The sequence below is a fragment of the Bufo bufo genome, chromosome 4 (genome assembly GCF_905171765.1).
Source record: "Bufo bufo chromosome 4, aBufBuf1.1, whole genome shotgun sequence".
NCBI lineage: Eukaryota > Metazoa > Chordata > Amphibia > Anura > Bufonidae > Bufo > Bufo bufo.
Window position 1 is genome coordinate 553,130,611 of NC_053392.1, and position 20,050 is coordinate 553,150,660.

The 20,050-nt window shown below is 45.0% G+C and overlaps 1 long non-coding RNA gene across 1 annotated transcript; it reads right to left on the minus strand.

The window, feature by feature from the left end:
* Positions 1-1,184: 1,184 nt before the first annotated feature.
* LOC120999244 lies at positions 1,185-20,014 on the minus strand. The gene is made up of 3 exons (XR_005778514.1): positions 19,879-20,014; positions 19,274-19,277; positions 1,185-1,195 (listed from the first exon to the last, which is right to left on the minus strand). It is a non-coding gene; the product is annotated as an uncharacterized LOC120999244 (long non-coding RNA).
* Positions 20,015-20,050: the final 36 nt, after the last annotated feature.

Below are 20,050 nucleotides of genomic sequence, written 5' to 3' on the forward strand. Positions count from 1 at the left end.
GGCAAAAATGGACATGGCTAGCATAAACTTCGTCCATTATAGGGTGGTCCCGGTCGGGGTTGGGATGTTCCCGGGGTGGGGCTTATATGCCCCAATTTTACCAGCTGAAAAGTTGGTAAATATGCCATTCAAGTGAATAGGCCTGAGCTACAACCACTACACAATGTACGACACTGTGCTTGGTAAGCTGTGAGGAGGCCGCAGCATTCACCGGAGAGCCACAGCTGATATGTGGCAGTGGCGGGAGTCAGACCTCCATCAATCTGAAAATAATGACTTATCCTGAGGATAGTCATCAATATTGTACTCCCAGAAAACCCTTTTAAACACATAGGCAGACGTGACATATTAGATGTCCTCATTTTGCTTACAGTATCTGCAATACTTGATGACAATATGGTCACACACACCTGAGAAATAGCGGAATCCACCAACCGTAGATTCGGTAGTCACTTTTTTTTTTTTACTGAACGTTCGGAGGCAGCAGTATGAAAGGTGATGTAAAAGTGTGAAAATGGCACATAACATAGTACATCCACTTCTACAGAATATGTTACTTTCCTATACAGTACTTGCCACTGAGTCAGAATGGAGAACCGAGCCAGACCACAAAATTCTCTATTTAATCAGGGGTAGGCCGCAGCATGACTGGGATTATCAAAGGCTAAATCAGAAGCAAACTGGATGTTCAAATTACAAAATCAGGCCACAGCCTTCTTATATGGACAAGGAAATACATAGAAATTTAAAGTCAGGGCTGTGTTACCAGCATTCTGCCAAACTACAGGATAATGTACTAGATGATAACTTAGAGAGTCTGCTATTCCCAGTGCTGAATAGGATCAGCGCTGCAGTAACCAACTCTGTCCACTATACAACGGACGGCGCTGTGTTGTTCTGGCACTGATTTCCTGGGGCCGGAGCTACTGCAGGACAGCTGATCGGCGAGGATGCGGGATGGCAGACCCCTGAAGATTACATTGTGATGGCCTATTGTGACTTTTTGCATTCTTTCATCACTTTAGTTTTGAAAAGTGGATGGGAAAGGGGACATGGTTAGAAGTGTTAGGCTACTTTCATACTCGCGTTTTGAACGGTTCCATCATGGACGGGTCCGTTCAGATAATACAACCATCTGCATCCGTTCAGAGCGGATCCGTTTGTATTATCTTTAACATCGCCAAGACGGATCCGTCTTGAACACCATTGAAAGATAATGGAGGACGGATCCGTTTTCTATTCTGCCAGATTGTGTCCGTTTCATCAGACGGACGCTGCAAGTAGCGTTTTGGTGTCCGTCTACAAAGCGGAGTGGAGACTGAACTGATGCAAACTGATGCATTTTGAGCGGATCCTTTTCCATTCAGAATGCATTAGAATGCAAACTGATCCGTTTTGGACTGCTTGCGACAGCCCAGAACGGATCTCACAAACGAAAAACCAAAACGCCAGTGTGAAAGTAGCCTAAATTAGTTTCACTCCAGATTTATCACTGAGTTGCTAAACCACTCCAGTGTGTGTGTCTGTGTGGGAGGGCGAGTTGTGACAAAAAAAAAAGGAGTAGGCTACCTATACAGAAGTGTTGAAAGATCCACCAAATTCGACAAACAATGGGGCTCATTTATCAAAGACTAGGATATGCTATGCCCTGTGCTGCAGCAGAATGTGCTTAATTTATGAAGAGGGGCACACCTCATCATAAATTAAAGGGGTTATCCAGTGGAAAAAATATTGATGACCTATCCCCAGGATAGGTCATCAATATCAGATCAGCAGGGGTCCGACACAGGGGACCTCGACCAATTAGCTGCTAGAAGAGGTCGGGTGCTCAGTGAGCGCTGCGGCCTCTTGCTAGGCCATGTGACGTCACCGTACATTGGTCACATGGCCTAGTTGAAGCTCATGGCCTATGTCCTTTGAAAGCTGCGGGGAACAGGTTGTGCTCACAAGAGTTTCGGTGAGCGCAGCAGCTCCCCATAACAGCTAATCAGGTGCCGGGGCTCAGACCCCCACAATCTGATATAGATGACCAGTTCTGAGAATAGTAGACAAAAGTGTTTGTAGAGCAGCACCCACAGACATAAATGGCCACACCGGTAATGCAACAGCCGAGTCACGACCGCAGATCCTCAGCAGTCGACCGTATAGCAAATGAAGAGAGGTAGCGGCTGCATCTTCAGTGAATCCTTTATTGGACGGACTTTACAGAAAGTGTGTCATAAAATCAAGCAGCAACGTTTCGGCTGTATCCCAGCCTTTGGGTAGTTTCACACTAGCGGCAAGACGGATCCGACAGGCTGTTCACCCTGTCGGATCCGTCCTGCCGCTATTTCACCGTGCCGCCGGATTGCTGCTCCGTCCCCATTGACCATAATGCGCAGTGAGAGGCCGCCGGACTAAAAAGTCAGACATGCAGTACTTTTAGTCCGGCGGCCTCTTGCCGTGCACTGCCGTGCTGCGCCGGAGCTCCGCCCGCCGTCCCCATTATAGTCAATAGGGACGGAGCGGCAGTCCGGCGGCACGGCGAAATAGCGGCAGGACGGATCGAATTGAGACTAAATTTTGTTGAGTTGGCGTTTAAAAAGTCTCCTACCTGCAATTTGTGACTTTTTTTTACTCCAGTTTCTGGTGTAGGGGCCATTGTAATGACCCCAATATGGAATATTTTATAAATATTGCACAAGGTACCTCAACGCAGACTGCAAAGTTGACTTCACATACAGTCAGGTCCATAAATATTGGGACATCGACACAATTCTAAAATTTTTGGCTCTATACACCACCACAATGGATTTGAAATAAAACGAACATGATGTGCTTTAGGTCTCATGCACACGACCGTTGTGTGCATCCGTGGCCGTTGTGCCGTTTTCCGTTTTTGGGTCCGTGGAAAAATCGGAAAATGCACCGTTTTGCAGCCGAGACCGTGATCCGTGTATCCTGTCCGTCCAAAAAATATGACCTGTCCTATTTTTTTGACGGACAACGGTACACGGACCTATTCAAGTCAATGGGTCCGTGAAAGAACACGGATGCACACAAGATTGGCATCCGCGTCCGTGATCCGTGGCCGTAGGTTACTTTTTATACAGACGGATGCGAAGATCCGTCTGCATAAAAGCTTTTTCAGAGATGAGTTTTCACTTCGTAAAAACTCAAATCCGACAGTATATTCTAACACAGAGGCGTTCCCATAGTGATGGGGACGCTTCTAGTTAGAATATACTGAGAACTGTGTACATGACTGCCCCCTGCTGCCTGCCAGGCAGCAGGGGGCAGCCCCCCCCTGTAGTTAACACATTGGATGCCAGTGCGGCCGGCCCCCCCTTCCCTCCCCTGTAGTTAACTCATTGGTGGCCAGTGGGCCCCCCTCCCTCCCCTGTAGTTAACTTGTTGGTGGCCAGTGGGCCCCCCCTCCCTCCCCTGTAGTTAACTCTTTGTTGTCCAGTGCGGCCGGCCCCCCCTCCCTCCCCTGTAGTTAACTCGTTGGTGGCCAGTGGGCCCTCCCCCTCCTTCCCCCTCCTAATTAAAATCTCCCCCCTATCATTGGTGGCAGCGGAGAGTACCGATCGGAGTCCCAGTTTAATCGCTGGGGCTCCGATCGGTAACCATGGCAACCAGGACGCTACTGCAGTCCCGGTTGCCATGGTTACTTAGCAATTTGTAGAAGCATTATACTTACCTGCGAGGCTGCGATGTCTGTGTCCGGCCGGGAGCTCCTCCTACTGGTAAGTGACAGATCATTAAGCAATGCGCCGCACAGACCTGTCACTTACCAGTAGGAGGAGCTCCCGGACCGTGAAAAAATACGGTCGTGTGCATGAGGCCTTAACTGCAGACTGTCAGCTTTAATTTGAGGGTATTTACATCCAAATCAGGTAAACGGTGTAGGAATTACAACAGTTTGCATATGTGCCTCCCACTTGTTAAGGGACCAAAAGTAATGGGACAGAATAATAATTATAAATCAAACTTTCACTTTTTAATACTTGGTTGCAAATCCTTTGCAGTCAATTACAGCCTGAAGTCTGGAACGCATAGACATTACCAGATGCTGGGTTTCATCCCTGATGATGCTCTGCCAGGCCTCTACTGCAACTGTCTTCAGTTCCTGCTTGTTCTTGGGGAATTTTCCCTTCAGTTTTGTCTTCAGCAAGTGAAATGCATGCTCAATCGGATTCAGGTCAGGTGATTGACTTGGCCATTGCATAACATTCCATTTCTTTCCCTTAAAAAACTCGTTTGTTGCTTTTGCAGTATGCTTTGGGTCATTGTCCATCTGTATTGTGAAGCGCCCTCCAATGAGTTCTAAAGCATTTGGCTGAATATGAGCAGATAATATTGTCCGAAACACTTCAGAATTCATCCTGCTGCTTTTGTCAGCAGTCACATCATCAATAAATACAAGAGAACTAGTTCCATTGGCAGCCATACATGCCCACTCCATGACACTATCACCACCATGCTTCACTGATGAGGTGGTATGCTTAGGATCATGAGCAGTTCCTTTCCTTCTCCATACTCTTCTCTTCCCATCACTCTGGTACAAGTTGATCTTGGTCTCATCTGTCCATAGGATGTTGTTCCAGAACTGTGAAGGCTTTTTTAGATGTCGTTTAGCAAACTCTAATCTGGCCTTCATGTTTTTGAGGCTCACCAATGGTTTACATCTTGTGGTGAACCCTCTGTATTCACCCTGGTGAAGTCTTCTCTTGATTATTGACTTTGACACACATACAACTACCTCCTGGAGAGTGTTCTTGATCTGGCCAACTGTTGTGAAGGATGTTTTCTTCACCAGGGAAAGAATTCTTCGGTCATCCACCACAGTTGTTTTCCGTAGTCTTCCGGGTCTTTTGGTGTTGCTTTTGGTTGCTGACCTCACCGGTGCGTTACTTCTTTTTAAGAATGTTCCAAACGGTTGTTTTGGCCATGCCTAATGTTTTTGCTATCTCTCTGATGGGTTTGTTTTGTTTTTTCAGCCTAATCATGGCTTGCTTCACTGATAGTGCAAATAGCACACTTGAAATGAACTTTGGACCTTTTATCTGCTCATTGTAATTGGGATAATGAGGGAATAACACACACCTGGCCATGGAACAGCTGAGAAGCCAATTGTCCCATTCATTTTGGTCCCTTAACAAGTGGGAGGCACATATGCAAACTGTTGTAATTCCTACACCGTTCACCTGATTTGGATGCAAATTCCCTCAAATTAAAGCTGACAGTCTAAAGCAGTTAAAGCACATCTTGTTTGTCATTTCATTTCAAATCCATTATGGTGGTATATAGAGCCAAAAATGTTAGAATTGTGTCGATGTCCCAATATTTATGGACCTGACTGTATTAACCTTCCTCCTCTGTTTTATGGGAATGACTGCCTTTACAAGCAGAATATAGACACAAGACCCAAGACTAAGACAATCTGGACTATGTTCACTGACTCAGGGCTCATGCACACAACCGTGTCTGGCCCGCATCTGATCCGCCTTTTTTACGGATCAGATGCGGACCCATTCATTACAACAGGGCCACGAAACATACTGTGTGCTGTCTGCATCCACACGTCCACAAAAATTATAGAGCATGACCTATTCTTGTGTATTTTGCGGACAAGGATAGGACATTTCCATTGAAGTGAAAAAAAAATTGCAGCATACACACGGCCGGGATCAGCAATTCACAGACCGCGAAACACAGTCGTGTGTATGAGCCCTAACAGGGAAGTTATGAGGAATCAGAATCTTCCAGTATCTAAAGGGATTGTCCCGTATTAGAACAAGCAGAACTATGTCTGTCCATGAGCTGCTGATACTGAAGATCAGCCACATTCGCTTGAATAGGGATTAGCTGCAATACCGGACACATTACTGTGCTGCTGTTTTAGGAATAAAAATAGCAGACTCTTTTTTTTCTAATGCTGGACAATCCCTTTAACATTACATTTGGAATGAAGTCACCTTATCATAAATCAAGCAATAACTATTGCACTGTAATACTTAATTCAGTCTTGTATAATGATCCTGTGCTTTCTCGTGACTTGAGTTGACTATTAGCGTATCTAAGACGTCTCAGACGGGAGCTTGTCTCAATAGCTTTTCACAGCTGTGGGTTGCATGGTAGCGCTGTGCTGAGAGCGAGGGCTGAGAGCTTAGCTGGAATTGCTGCCTGAACGCTTGGCAATTTGGCAACATTCACTGGGCTGCTTCGACTGACTCTTAAATGCTCCCTGTACGGAGAGGACCATTGCAGAAGAATCCGCACTGGCTGACTACAAATCCCATACCTGGTCGTCTTTATTGAAATTGTTCAACTCACTTTTTCTTCTACAAACTGACTAGAGACTTGCATCCCACAAATACTTAAAAGAGGAATAAATATATAAGACAAACCCATCTAATCATTGCGAACAGTGCTAGCGGCATGGTGGGGAGGTCGCTTCAACATGTTATAGAGCAGAAGGAGCTGAGCAGATTCATATATAGTTTGGTGGGGAAAGTTCCAGTAAAACTTGTAATTCATAGATTTAAACCTCTCTTCCTAGACTGTCCCCGTGTAAGCTATCAGTGACTGACATACAATTACACAGGGAATGCTATCAATCGCTGATGAAACCTCCCCTGTGTTCAGATATCAGTGGCTATCAGCTATCTCTGTATACACACTTACACAGAGAATGCTATCAATACCTGATTACACCTCCACTGTGTACAGCTATCAGTCACTGACCGCTATCTCTTTATACAATTACACAGGGAATACTATCAATCACTGATAACACCTGCCCTGTGTACAGCTATCAGTGACTGACAGCTATCTCTGTACACACATTACACATAGAATACTATCAATCACTGATAACACCTCCCCCCGTACAGCTATCAGTGACTGACAACTATCTCAGTAAACAATTACACAGGGAATGCTATCAATTGCTGATGTCATCTCCCCATGTACAGATATCAGTGGCTATCAGCTATCTCAGTATACACACTTACACATACAATGCTATCAATCACTTATAAGACCTCCTCCGTGTACAGCTATCAGTGACTGACAGCTATCTCTGTATACACACTTACACATAGAATACTATCAATCACTGATAACACCTCCCCCGTGTACAGCTGAAGTCAGAAAAAGCTGAGATATAAATGTATAAATTTATTTTCCCCCCAAAAAAATTGTTCAGCTACTCCTGCCAGATTAAACTGCATAATTTGTGACAGATCCTCTTTAAATTGGATGATACACTGTACATATTAATCTAGTTGGACGATGTTACTTGATATTATGATATACAGTACTGTACAAAAGTTTTAGGCAGGTTTGGAAAAAAACGCTGCAAAGTTAGAATGCTTTCAAAAATGGAAGTTTTAATAGTTTAAATTTATTCTGCAACAGGACAACAAGCCCAAATATACAACCGATGTCATTAATAACTATCTTCAGCATAAATAAGAAAAAGGAGTCCTAGAAGTGATGATATGGTCCCCACAGAGCACTGATCGCAACATCATCAAGTCTGTCTGGGATTACATGAATAGACAGAAGGATTTGACCAAGCCTACATGCACTGACCCAGTAGATCAATGCAAAGGGTTAATTTAATGCTAAAGAATTAAGCTAATGCTAAGGACTTAAATGTTATTTAATGTGATTTATTGTTAAAGTACTTGTTTCCTTGCACTATGTATATCCCTAATGATAATGTATGGGCAGTAAATAGTTAACATTGGTGGTCCTAGTAAGGTTGCCGGGGGACAGGCTGGACCTGCCCTCCTGGATAGAGTAGAGAAATAGAGAGTATCTAGTCCTCAGAGCTAGAAGTGCATATGTAAGCTCCTGAGATGGAGGCCTGTATCTGCCAACCCCTTAAAGGGGTTGGCCCACAAAAAATATTCTACAGTTTTCAAATCAGAAGCTGGATTTCAATCATTTAGTAATTGCATGTAATAAAAAAAATTGTATATCCACTGAGCTATTCAATAAAATGTATCTGTATAGCGCCACTTGCTCTTTGTTCTTTTTCTTATTACTTTGTCCAGCTCACTGAGATGGCCGCACATGCTCAGTTTCATCCTTCAACTGCCTCCTGAGCTGTGATAGGTAGAGCATGGACATACCCCCTGAGCTGTGATAGGTAGACAGCTGCAGCAGAATAGACACGACTTGCAGCGTACTCAAGTTGTGTGCAATAGGTGTTTCTGGGTGATGTAGTGCAATAGACACTAATCTGGTACAGCTGACTCTCTGCAAGGGCAGGTATAGGTAGAAATAGTTCGTGACGCCAGTGCCAAGTAAACGGTGGCACGCCGTTTGCGGATGCAGGAATAAATTGAGGAAACGTAGTATTAAAACAGAACTCCAACTTTAGTAGTTTTCAAGCAGAGACAATATTGGAATCGCAGTTCCTTGGCATACAGTCGATTTTGCAATTCGGTCGATGCAGGCAATTCAGTTACAGCAAGGTGATTACAGAGTGTTGAACACAGGACTTGCAGCACAGGAGCTTGCACTCTAATTCTGTCTGATCCTGGAATATACTGTAGCAATTCTTCACCAAGGTCCATTAACCTAATTCTGGCTTTATATCCTTGGCTATGGCTTTTATAAGTACCTCCTCTGTCTTTCTTAGTACCTCTGGCTTTCCTGATCTTTGCCTCTGTCTCTCTCAGCTGCTGGAAACTTCCTCAGGTTCTTGATCTAACATATTCCTGTTTCTGCATATGGGAATTCAGGAGGGAATCTTCTCCTGGACAGCAGGCTTCAGGCCTGGACTTGTCTCAGACATTGTCTAATCTCCAACTGTAGATTACAGACACTAGACTCCGTCTGCCTTGCACTTCCCTGACTGGGCCTTATATAGACTAGGGCTCCCTAGCTCCCTCTATGGACTAGAAGCTGGAATGACACCCCTAGCAGGCCTGTACATGCAAGTTTCAGTAACCGGAAAATACATACATTACATGACATTTTATAAAACTGACATATAACAACTTCTCCATAATTAAGGAGGGACGACAGCACACCAAGTGACACTTTGGTAGTGACGGGTATTACAATTCCCGTACACTACAGACTCCTGAGCTGCAGCAGAAAAAATACCTTTGAGCTACTAGCTTGATATACAGTAAATCTAGCAGAACGATGACTGGGGAGATCTCTGGGTCCATGCAGGACCGGACTGGGGATAAAAAACAGCCCTGGAAAAAGTTGCACACCAGCCCCACAGCATTGCGTCATTATTTACTTGTTTATAATAGGAGAAAGCATTCATTTTAAAACACGGGTGTAAACACAAATATGAACTTTGCCTTACGATAGCTCTTTTGTAGAACCCCCATTGTTCATATTATTACAGTGTTTTCCCAACCAGGATGCCTCCAACTGTTGCAAAACTACAACTCTCAGCATGCTCAGAGAGTGTTTTACCACGCCCTTTGACCCGCCCCTTTTTTGTTGGCCACCTATTTAATGATTGTTGCATGCAACATTTTACTTGACCAGCTATTTTAGATATTCTACGGCAGTCCTGTTACAATCCCCCCTCCCCCCAATGAGCTTTTCGACCAAATAATAAAAATATTTATAAAATCTCACCCATATGCTGCAAAAAAATAAAATAAATCTGCAATGTAAAATCAATAATAAAGATCAACTACAAACAAACATATTTCACATGAAAACTTACAATGACTTGGCTTGGCCCTTGGGGATCTCGGACGCCACTTCACCACTTTGGCCGGGGGCTCGGCGGAGCTGATGTTGTGTTTTATCCTAATAAGAAAGATTTCATAATAAGGATTTGGAGAAGGGACAGAGGGATAGCAGAGCAGGGAGAGGCTGGTGCTGCTACTAGGGGGTCATACCATGGGGGAGTAATAAAGCCCACCATAATGCCCCCCCCCCCCAGTAGTAATAATTCTCTATATAATGTGTAAAACATACCCCCTTGTAATGCCAGTTGAGCTAATGTTCCCTTAATGTGCCAATATAAAAAAACCTTTCTTAGTGCCCCCTAGATGACCCCATAGTGCTCTTCTCCCCCATCCCCATAGTACCCACCATAATGTGTCCCAGTATGAAATGCCTCTATACAGAGCCCCCTATATAAAATACCCCTACTTTTTAGCCTCAGTAGATGTCCCTATAGTGCCACCCAATAATCTGCCAGTAATAAGTGGCCCAATAGATGCCCCCCAATCATATGCCAGTAAGATGTGCCCCCATAGATGCCCCCCAATAATGTGCCAGTAAGATGTGCCCCCACAGATGCTGCCCAATCATGTGCCAGTAATAAGAGCCCCCCCAGCATCATGTGCCAGCAGCCAGAGCCCCCCCATATCATGTGCCAGTAGCCAGAGTGCCCCCTATCATGTGCCAGTATCCCCCCTTATTATGCGCCAGTAGTCCCCCTTATGTGCCAGTAGCCCCCTTATGTGCCAGTAGCCGCCCCTTATCATGTGCCAGTAGCCCCCTTATTATGTGCCAATAGCCCCCCATGTGCCAGCCGCCCCCCTTATGTGCCAGTAGCCCCCTTATCATGTGCCAGTAGCCCCCCTTATCATGTGCCAGTAGCCCCCCCTTATGTGCCAGTAGCCCCCCTTATGTGCCAGTAGTCGTCCTTATGTGCCAGTAGCCCCCCTTATCATGTTCCAGTAGCCCCCTTATGTGCCAGTAGCCGCCCCTTATCATGTGCCAGTAGCCCCCCTTATGTGCCAGTAGCCCCCTTATGTGCCAGTAGCCCCCTTATCATGTGCCAATAGCCCCCCCATGTGCCAATAGCCCCCCCATGTGCCAGTAGCCCCCTTATGTGCCAGTAGCCCCATATCATGTGCCAGTAGCCCCCATATCATGTGCCAGTAGCCCCCATATCATGTGCCAGTAGCCCCCTTATCATGTGCCCGTAGCCCCCCTTATCATGTGCCAGTAGCCCCCCTTATCATGTGCCAGTAGCCCCCCTTATGTGCCAGTAGCCCCCCTTATCATGTGCCAGTAGCCCCCCTTATCATGTGCCAGTAGCCACCACTTATGTGCCAGTAGTCATCCTTATGTGCCAGTAGCCCCCCTTATTATGTTTTAGTAGCCCCCTTATGTGCCATTAGCCGCCCCTTATCATGTGCCAGTAGCCCCCCTTATGTCCCAGTAGCCCCCTTATGTGCCAGTAGCCCCCTTATCATGTGCCAATAGCCCCCCCATGTGCCAGCAGCCCCCCTTATGTGCCAGTAGCCCCCCTTATGTGCCAAATAGCCCCCATATCATGTGACAGTAGCCCCCTTATCATGTGCCAGTAGCCCCACTTATCATGTTCCAGTAGCCCCCCCCATCATGATCCAGTATTGTACCTATATAAAAAAAAACAAAAAAAAACACTTATACTTACCTCCAGCGATGCGATGCAGGCCTCTTCCGGCCTGTGTCCCTTGCTATACGGTTCAGGCGGCGCGATGACGTCTGCACCGGCCTCTGATAGGTTGCCGGCCTAGTGCTGGCAGCCTATCAGAGGAACAGGAGGAGACACACCTCTCCCTCCCCTGCCGTAGCATAGACATCTGTATCGCCGTCCTGATACAGATGTGCCCTGCCGCCGGCCGGCCGCCCCCACTTGTCACCAGGGCCGCGGCCTTGCAGCACTCAGGCCTGCCGGCCTAACGGGAAATTTCCCGGTATCCCAGCAGGCCAGTCCGGCCCTGGGTCCATGTGAGGTACAGGGCTGGTTCTAGCTTTGTTAAAATAGATTTTCATGTACTATATGAAGTGTGAATTTAACTTTTAACATTAATTATGGGATAAGCCCTTTAAATGAGATGTCCAACCCTTTACAAGTAATGGCCTGTCCTCAGGATAGACCATTACTATCTAATTGGCATGAGTCCAACACCCTGCACCCCTGACAATCAGCTGTTCTGCAGTAGCTGTGAACAGGCCATTACTTGTAAACAGGCGTGTACATGCCCTCATCATCTCCCGACTAGACTACTGTAATATGCTCCTCTGTGGCCTTCCATCCAGAACTCTCGCACCACTGCAATCTATCCTCAACTCTGCTGCCCGATTAATCCACCCCCCATCCCCTTTACTCCTCTGTCTCTTCTCTCTGTGAATTCCTTCACTGTCTCCCCATGGCCCAGATAATTCAGTACATAACGCTAACCATGACATACAAGGTCGACCAAACCTCCATCTGTTACCTGATCACTAGGCACCTTCCCACATGCAATCTCCAATCCTCACAAGACTTTCTCTTCTCTCCTCTTATCTGCTCTTCTGACCCAATTTCTACTGGGCTTCCCCTGTACCGTGGAACTCTCTACCCCAACATATCAGACTTTCATCTACCGTGGAAACCTTCAAAAGAAACCTGAAAACACACCTTTATACCACAGTATGACCAGCTTTACCCTCACCTACTTTATCCTTCAGCTTTCCATTGTAGTATGTAAGCCCTTGTCTTCTGTACCAGTTTTTAACTTCTCTTGTTCAGGCTTATTGTTCTTGTTTTATATTATGTGTGTACACCCCTTTTCATATGTACAGTGCCATGGAATGAATTGGGCTTTAATAATTAAAAATAATAATAATATTGAGACCTGCTGATGAGCACCGAGAAGCAGCACTAAAGTAAAAGAATCTAAATAAATCATTTGTTTTCTCTGTGATGTGCTGCCAACCCCTCCTTCCTGATGCCCTAGGCACGTGCCCTCATGTGCCTTGTTGTAAATGGCCTTCTTTGTAATGGCTTGGACATTATATTTAATTCACACTTGGCAGATTTGTTGATGACATGTCTGCAACTGACTCATTAATCTGAATGGGGCTTGCAGAAATACATGCGCTTTGCGTAAATAACCCCATTCCCCATGAATAAAATAGATTTTTATTAGCAGACATTTCTGTAACAAATCTGTAGCATATGAATATACACTATGGGTCAATCACTTTTAAAGGGTTGGACAACTGCTGAAAGATTCATACTTACCTGCTCTCCACTGCTCTTGTCCAGCACACTGGCTCTTGTTCTTCCATGTTATGGTCCTTGGCTTGTTTTCTTCCAGTCGGGTATGGACATAGTCATGTGCACTGTTGCAGCTAACGACTGGCTTCTGTGGTGAATTGTTCCCAAGTGACAATAGCGCATCAATAAAGAGACCTAAATCAATGGTCTTCGCTCCGTAATATTCTAGTGGCAGAAATCTCTACCACCTCTGGTGGATAAGCTACAATATAAAGATTACTGGTGAGAATATATCTGTCCAAAAATAAGAAATTAAAGTTTCAATCTTATTAACATGTCTCCCATATCTAGGTGTTCCCTCTGCACTACCTCTCGATGCAGCCTTCGGCGCGGTGTGGAGTGGGGGCAGGATCCCAATGAACTTTTCCCATCCAACTCCTTTTTAAAGGAACAGTAGGACTGGTTCTCGACACAATGGTGAAATATTCCAAAGTGAAATTCCATTATGACATAAAATCAGTCGTTAGGATTGCATCATACTTGGTAAGATTACATATTGCCATAAGAATTGTAATGCAGCATGTTACTATGATCCCTGATTGTACACCGAAAAGTAAAACTTATTTTTTTATCCAAAATATCATGCACTGAAATGTCCTTGAATTCCTCTTTTTGGGGCCAAGACTTAAAAGTAAACAACAAGTCCTCAGTAAGGCAGATGGGCGGTAGGAATTAGAGGTGTCGAAAGAAGGGGGATGGGTAAAGATGTGGAAAGTTGAGGGCTGGAAGGACAGCACAAAGAGCATTCAGAGACTGAAGGGAAAAAAATGAAGTCGCATTGTGAGGGAGAGGGCGTAAGAAAATCATGGAGGGCAGAGTGGTGAACTGAAAGGCTTATTATCACATATCATTACATACAGTGGCTTGCAAAAGTATTCCCCCCCCCCCCCCCTTTACTTTTTACTTTTTTCGTATTTTGGTGCCTCACAACCTGGAATTAACATGGATTGTTTGAGGATTTGCATCATTTAATTTATAGAACATGCCCACAACTTTGAAGATGTTTTTTTTTTTTTTATTGTGAAGCAAACAACAAATAGGACAAAATAACAGAAAAAGTCAATGTGCAGAACTATTCACCCCCCTAAAGTCAATACTTGGTAGAGCCACCTTTTGTGGCAATCACAGCTCTAAGTCGCTTTGTTTAAGTCTCTATGAGCTTGCCACATCTTACCACTGGTATTTTTTCTCATTCCTCCTTGCAAAACTGCTCCAGCTCCTTCAAGTTGGATGTTTGTGCTTGTGAACAGCAATCTTTAAGTCTGACCACAGATTTTCTATTGGATTGAGATCTGGGCTTTGACTAGGCCATTCCAACACATTTACATGTTTCCCGTTAAACCACTCAAGTGTTGCTTTAGCAGTGTGTTTGGGGTCATTGTCCTGCTGGACGGTGAACCTCCGCCCAAGCCTCAAATCACGCAGAGTGGTACAGGTTTTGCTCAAGAACATCCCTGTATTTAGCACCATCCATCTTTCCCTCAACTCTGACCAGTTTCCCAGTCCCATCCCCCCAGCATGATGCTGCCACCACCATATCTCACTGTGGGATTGGTGTTCTTTGGGTGATGTGATGTGTTGGGTTTGCTCCAGACATAGCGTTTTCTTTCATCAATAAAAAGTTCCATTTTAGTCTCATCAGACCAGAGCCCCTTCCTCCATACATTTTGGGAGTCTCCCACATGCCTTTTCACAAACTCACAACATGCCTTTTTGTTTTTAGCTGAAAGTAATAGCTTTCTTCTGGCCACTCTGCCATGAAACCCAACTCTATGAAGCATACGGCTTATTGTCGTCCTATGTACAGATACTCCAGTCTCTGCTGTGGAACTCTGCAGCTCCTCCAGGGCTACCTTAGGTCTCTGTGCTGCCTCGCTGATTAATGCCCTCCTTGCCTGGTCCGTGAGTTTTGGTGGGCGGCCGTCTCTTGGCAGGTTTGCTGTTGTGCCATGTTCTTTCCATTTGGTTATGATAGATGTGATGGTGCTCCTGGGGATCATCAAATATTTGGATATTTTTTTATAACCTAACCCTGACTTGTACTTCTGAACAACATTGTCCCTTACTTGTTTGGAGAGTTCCTTGGTCTTCATGGCAGTGTTTGGTTAGTGATGCCTCTTGCTTAGGTGTTGCAGCCTCTGGGGCCTTTTAAAAAAGGTGTGTATATGTAATGACAGATCATGTGACACTTAGATTGCACACAGGAGGACATCATTTCACTAATTATGTGACTTCTGAAGGTAATTGGTTGCACCAGAGCTTTTTATGGGCTTCTTAACAAAGGGGATGAATACATACGCACATGCCAATTTTCTGTTTTCTATTTCTAAACAATAGTTTTATTTATATATTTTTCTCATTTCACTTTACAAACTTAGACTATTGTGTTCTGATCAATCACATAAAATTCAGATTAACAAAACATTGAACTTAAGGCTGTTATGTAACAAAATACGAAAAAAGTCAAGGGGGGTGAATACTTTTGCAAGGCACTGTATATAAACATGCAGTAATAAGTAGCAGTCAAAAGAAATAAGGGTGCAGCAAAAGCAGTTTACATATCGGTGCAGGCTAAAAATAAAACCTGGGCAACGTATTAGACTTAAATTAATAAAATATCATAATGCATAAGGTAATGCATCCTTGTTGATAGACTGAACCCAAAGTCAGTCACATGTGTCATAAAATACTGATTTTAGGACAGTAATTGAAACTATATGGATAAGTTCACACCAATCTTATTGTGTGCAGATTTGGGCACATATTCTGGGCCAAGGTCCATGACCTTTGGGTTTCTGATACGGTTTTACAGTTTGAATGTGGTAGACCCACTTGCGGCTTCAGCCCCATTTAATGGGGCTAAACCATAAATAGACACCAACCATGGTTTATGGCCGTGTCCTCACAGATTTCGTACTTTTTCTTACAGTTCTTATGGTCTGGAAAATTACATCGAAATGAATCATAGATACATGAACAACAGCGCGGACACCTAACGGGAGGTGGTTTCCTTCTACGTGGAATCCACACCAAATTCTTAGGAGATTCACTAAGCCTGTGCAACCATTTCCCCAATTATTATTGGCTCTCGCATTGGGGTTTAGGCCTTTTGCACTAATTATATATGGAAGTGTAGAGCAAAAATATATAGCCTCTACAATATACCGGTATATCCTATGTCTGTAATAAATTCCAAAGACAAAACTGAAAATGTGCTTTAATTTGAACTAATTCACCAGCAAACACACAACCATATATCTATGCAACAATATAAATAATCCTAGGATAATCTGAAGACACGTGTATAACTGGCCTACTGTACATGCATGACAGAATAAGACTAATGCATTATAAGGAGGGACATGGGCAAAAAGAGGAGCAGGTGAAACAGGCGGCCACCTTGGGCACCATTGAGCAGGGAGCACAATTTATGAATTGAAAGAAGTGAGAGATATAACCAACAGAGAGCCACATGTCTGCAAAATGGTGGCCAGAGAAGTAATGTCTTCTAAATAAGAATGCTTAAATGGGTTTTCTGAGACTTTTATACTAATGATATGACCTCTGAATAGGTCATCAGTATCTGACCGATGGGTGTCCGACAGCTGGGACCCCACCAATCAGCTGTTGAGGAGGCACCAACCATCTCGCAGTTCAGCCTTGGCCATGTGACCTTGAAGTGAATGGGACTTAGCTGCGACACCAAGCACAGCCACTATACAATGTACGGCGACACTGTGCTTGGTGAGCTGAGAGGAGGCCACGGCTCTACTGCTAGAGTTGATGCCGTCTTAAACAGCAGATCGGTCGGGGTCTTGGTATTGGACCTCCCACGATCACATACTGATGACCTATCCTGAAGATAAAACTCTCTGAAAACCCCTTTAAGATCGGGCAATAGTAGGTAATTAACCTGGTAATGACCATGGTGTGGCTTTTAAATCCACAAGGGTATAAAGCTCCTGCTATCTTGCAAGAGCAAGTCAGGTCCCCAGCTGTCAGAAACAACAGGAAACCCAAGGAAAAGACAACGGTTATTTGTAAGAGGTTCTGTCTTCTCTATTGGAGATTACACAGCATTTTTTTTGCTAACCTTCAGACATTCACCATCACTTATATATTAGTTTATTGAATAAAGGACAAGTCCAGAATAAATAGCTATCAAAACTGTTCCTTTCACATGACAGATTTTAGACTTAGTTAAAGGAGTTTTTACGGTACATAGATATTGATGGCCTATCCTCTGTATAGGTCATCAATATCTGATCATTGGGGGTCTGACACCTGTCACCCCCAATGATCAGCTGTTTTGGAGCAGACAACTGCACAGGGAAATATACGGAGAAAACTGCGCAGGGAAGGCTCCACCCGCTGTCATTTTCCAGCTTGGCTCCTCTTTACCCGTATGGGAGCTGAGCTGCAGTATCCTGACACAGCCACCACACAATGGGCAGAAACTTCTACTTACGACTCTGTCCACTGTAGTTTCTGGTGCCAAAAACCAGCTGCCCAAAACAACTTATGGGTGGGGGTGCCATGTGTCAGACCCCCATATCATTTGAGTAGACACCCTCAACCACAAGCAGCATTTCTCAGGCTTTCCCACAAGTGTGCAAATACACTGCTCAAAAAAATAAAGGGGACACAAAAATAACACATCCTAGATTTGAATTAATTAAATATTCTTCTGAAATACTTTGTTCTTTACATAGTTGAATGTGCTGACAACAAAATCACACAAAAATAAAAAAAATGGAAATCAAATTTTTCAACCCATGGAGGTCTGGATTTGGAGTCACACTCAAAATTAAAGTGGAAAAACACACTACAGGCTGATCCAACTTTGATGTAATGTCCTTAAAACAAGTCAAAATGAGGCTCAGTAGTGTGTGTGGCCTCCACGTGCCTGTATGACCTCTCTACAATGCCTGTGCATGCTCCTGATGAGGTGGCGGACGGTCTCCTGAGGGATCTCCTCCCAGACCTGGACTAAAGCATCTGCCAACTCCTGGACAGTCTGTGGTGCAACGTGACGTTGGTGGATAGAGCGAGACATGATGTCCCAGATGTGCTCAATTGGATTCAGGTCTGGGGAACGGGCGGGCCAGTCCATAGCATCAATGCCTTCGTCTTGCAGGAACTGCTGACACACTCCAGCCACATGAGGTCTAGCATTGTCTTGCATTAGGAGGAACCCAGGGCCAACCGCACCAGCATATGGTCTCACAAGGGGTCTGAGGATCTCATCTCGGTACCTAATGGCAGTTAGGCTACCACTGGCGAGCACATGGAGGGCTGTGCGGCCCTCCAAAGAAATGCCACCCCACACCATTACTGACCCAATGCCAAACCGGTCATGCTGGAGGATGTTGCAGGCAGCAGAACGTTCTCCACGGCGTCTCAAGACTCTGTCACGTCTGTCACATGTGCTCAGTGTGAACCTGCTTTCATCTGTGAAGAGCACAGGGTGCCAGTGGCGAATTTGCCAATCTTAGTGTTCTCTGGCAAATGCCAAACGTCCTGCACGGTGTTGGGCTGTAAGCACAACCCCCACCTGTGGACGTCGGGCCCTCATATCACCCTCATGGAGTCTGTTTCTGACCATTTGAGCAGACACATGCACATTTGTGGCCTGCTGGAGGTCATTTTGCAGGGCTCTGGCAGTGCTCCTCCTGTTCCTCCTTGCACAAAGGCGGAGGTAGCGGTCCTGCTGCTGGGTTGTTGCCCTCCTACGGCCTCCTCCACGTCTCCTGATGTACTGGCCTGTCTCCTGGTAGCGCCTCCATGCTCTGGACACTACGCTGACAGACACAGAAAACCTTCTTGCCACAGCTCGCATTCATGTGCCATCATGGATAAGCTGCACTACCTGAGCCACTTGTGTGGGTTGTAGACTCTGTCTCATGCTACCACTAGAGTGAAAGCACCGCCAGCATTCAAAAGTGACCAAAACATCAGCCAGGAAGCATAGGAACTGAGAAGTGTACTGTGGTCACCACCTGCAGAACCACTCCTTTATTGGGGGTGTCTTGCTAATTGCCTATAATTTCCACCTGTTGTCTATCCCATTTGCACAACAGCATGTGAAATTGATTGTCACTCAGTGTTGCTTCCTAAGTGGATAGTTTGATTTCACAGAAGTGTGATTGACTTGGAGTTACATTGTGTTGTTTAAGTGTTCCCTTTATTTTTTTGAGGAGTGTATAAAGTGGTAAAAGTGGAATTGTATTGTGATTGTGTACTGGTTTCTAGCACTAATCTTGAGCGCAGCGTAACACGGTACCATTCAAATATCTTTTGATATGGCATGCCGAGCAAGCTGTGATCCAGGACAGGTGTGAGTGTAAATCAGCATGGTCAGAGGTGTGTGCAGAAAATCCACAGCAAAGTTGATAACGTTTTGCAATGCAAACCTGCAGCATCAGGTTTACGCACCAGAATCTGCAGATAGTGGGGATTTTGCTGCAGCACATTTCTGACAGCTACACTGCAGATATTTCACTGCAGAAAATCTGCAGTGGACGCGCAATGTGTGGCCGTGCCCTAATGCTTTCATGCACATCAACAGCAGGTGCTAGTAACACTGATATCAGAATGTGGCCACATCTGGGCCTATAAAGCTATGGGTCAACTGTGCCATACACCCAGTAAAGCCACATTCACACGTCCGTGTCCGTGCTCAAAACCGTGAGAAGTTGGTCAGTGATGCAACTGTGAAGCTTTCCTTAAAGGATCCGTTTTGGGTTTGTGTGTCCATTTTTTGCTGTCTGTGTTCCATCTGTGTTTCACTGACACTGAGCAGCTGAAAAATAATTTTCAAAGCATCGCTTTTTAATGATCTGTGAAACACGGATGCACACGGACAAAATAGAGCATGCATCCGTGCTAAAAACATGGACCCGCAGACCGCGCTAAAACACTGATGCCTGAATACACACATTGAAATAAATGGGGACGTGTGCTGTCCGTGGAGAACACATACAGCACACGTCCGTGAAACACTGACGTGTGAATGAGCCCTAAGAAGGGTAA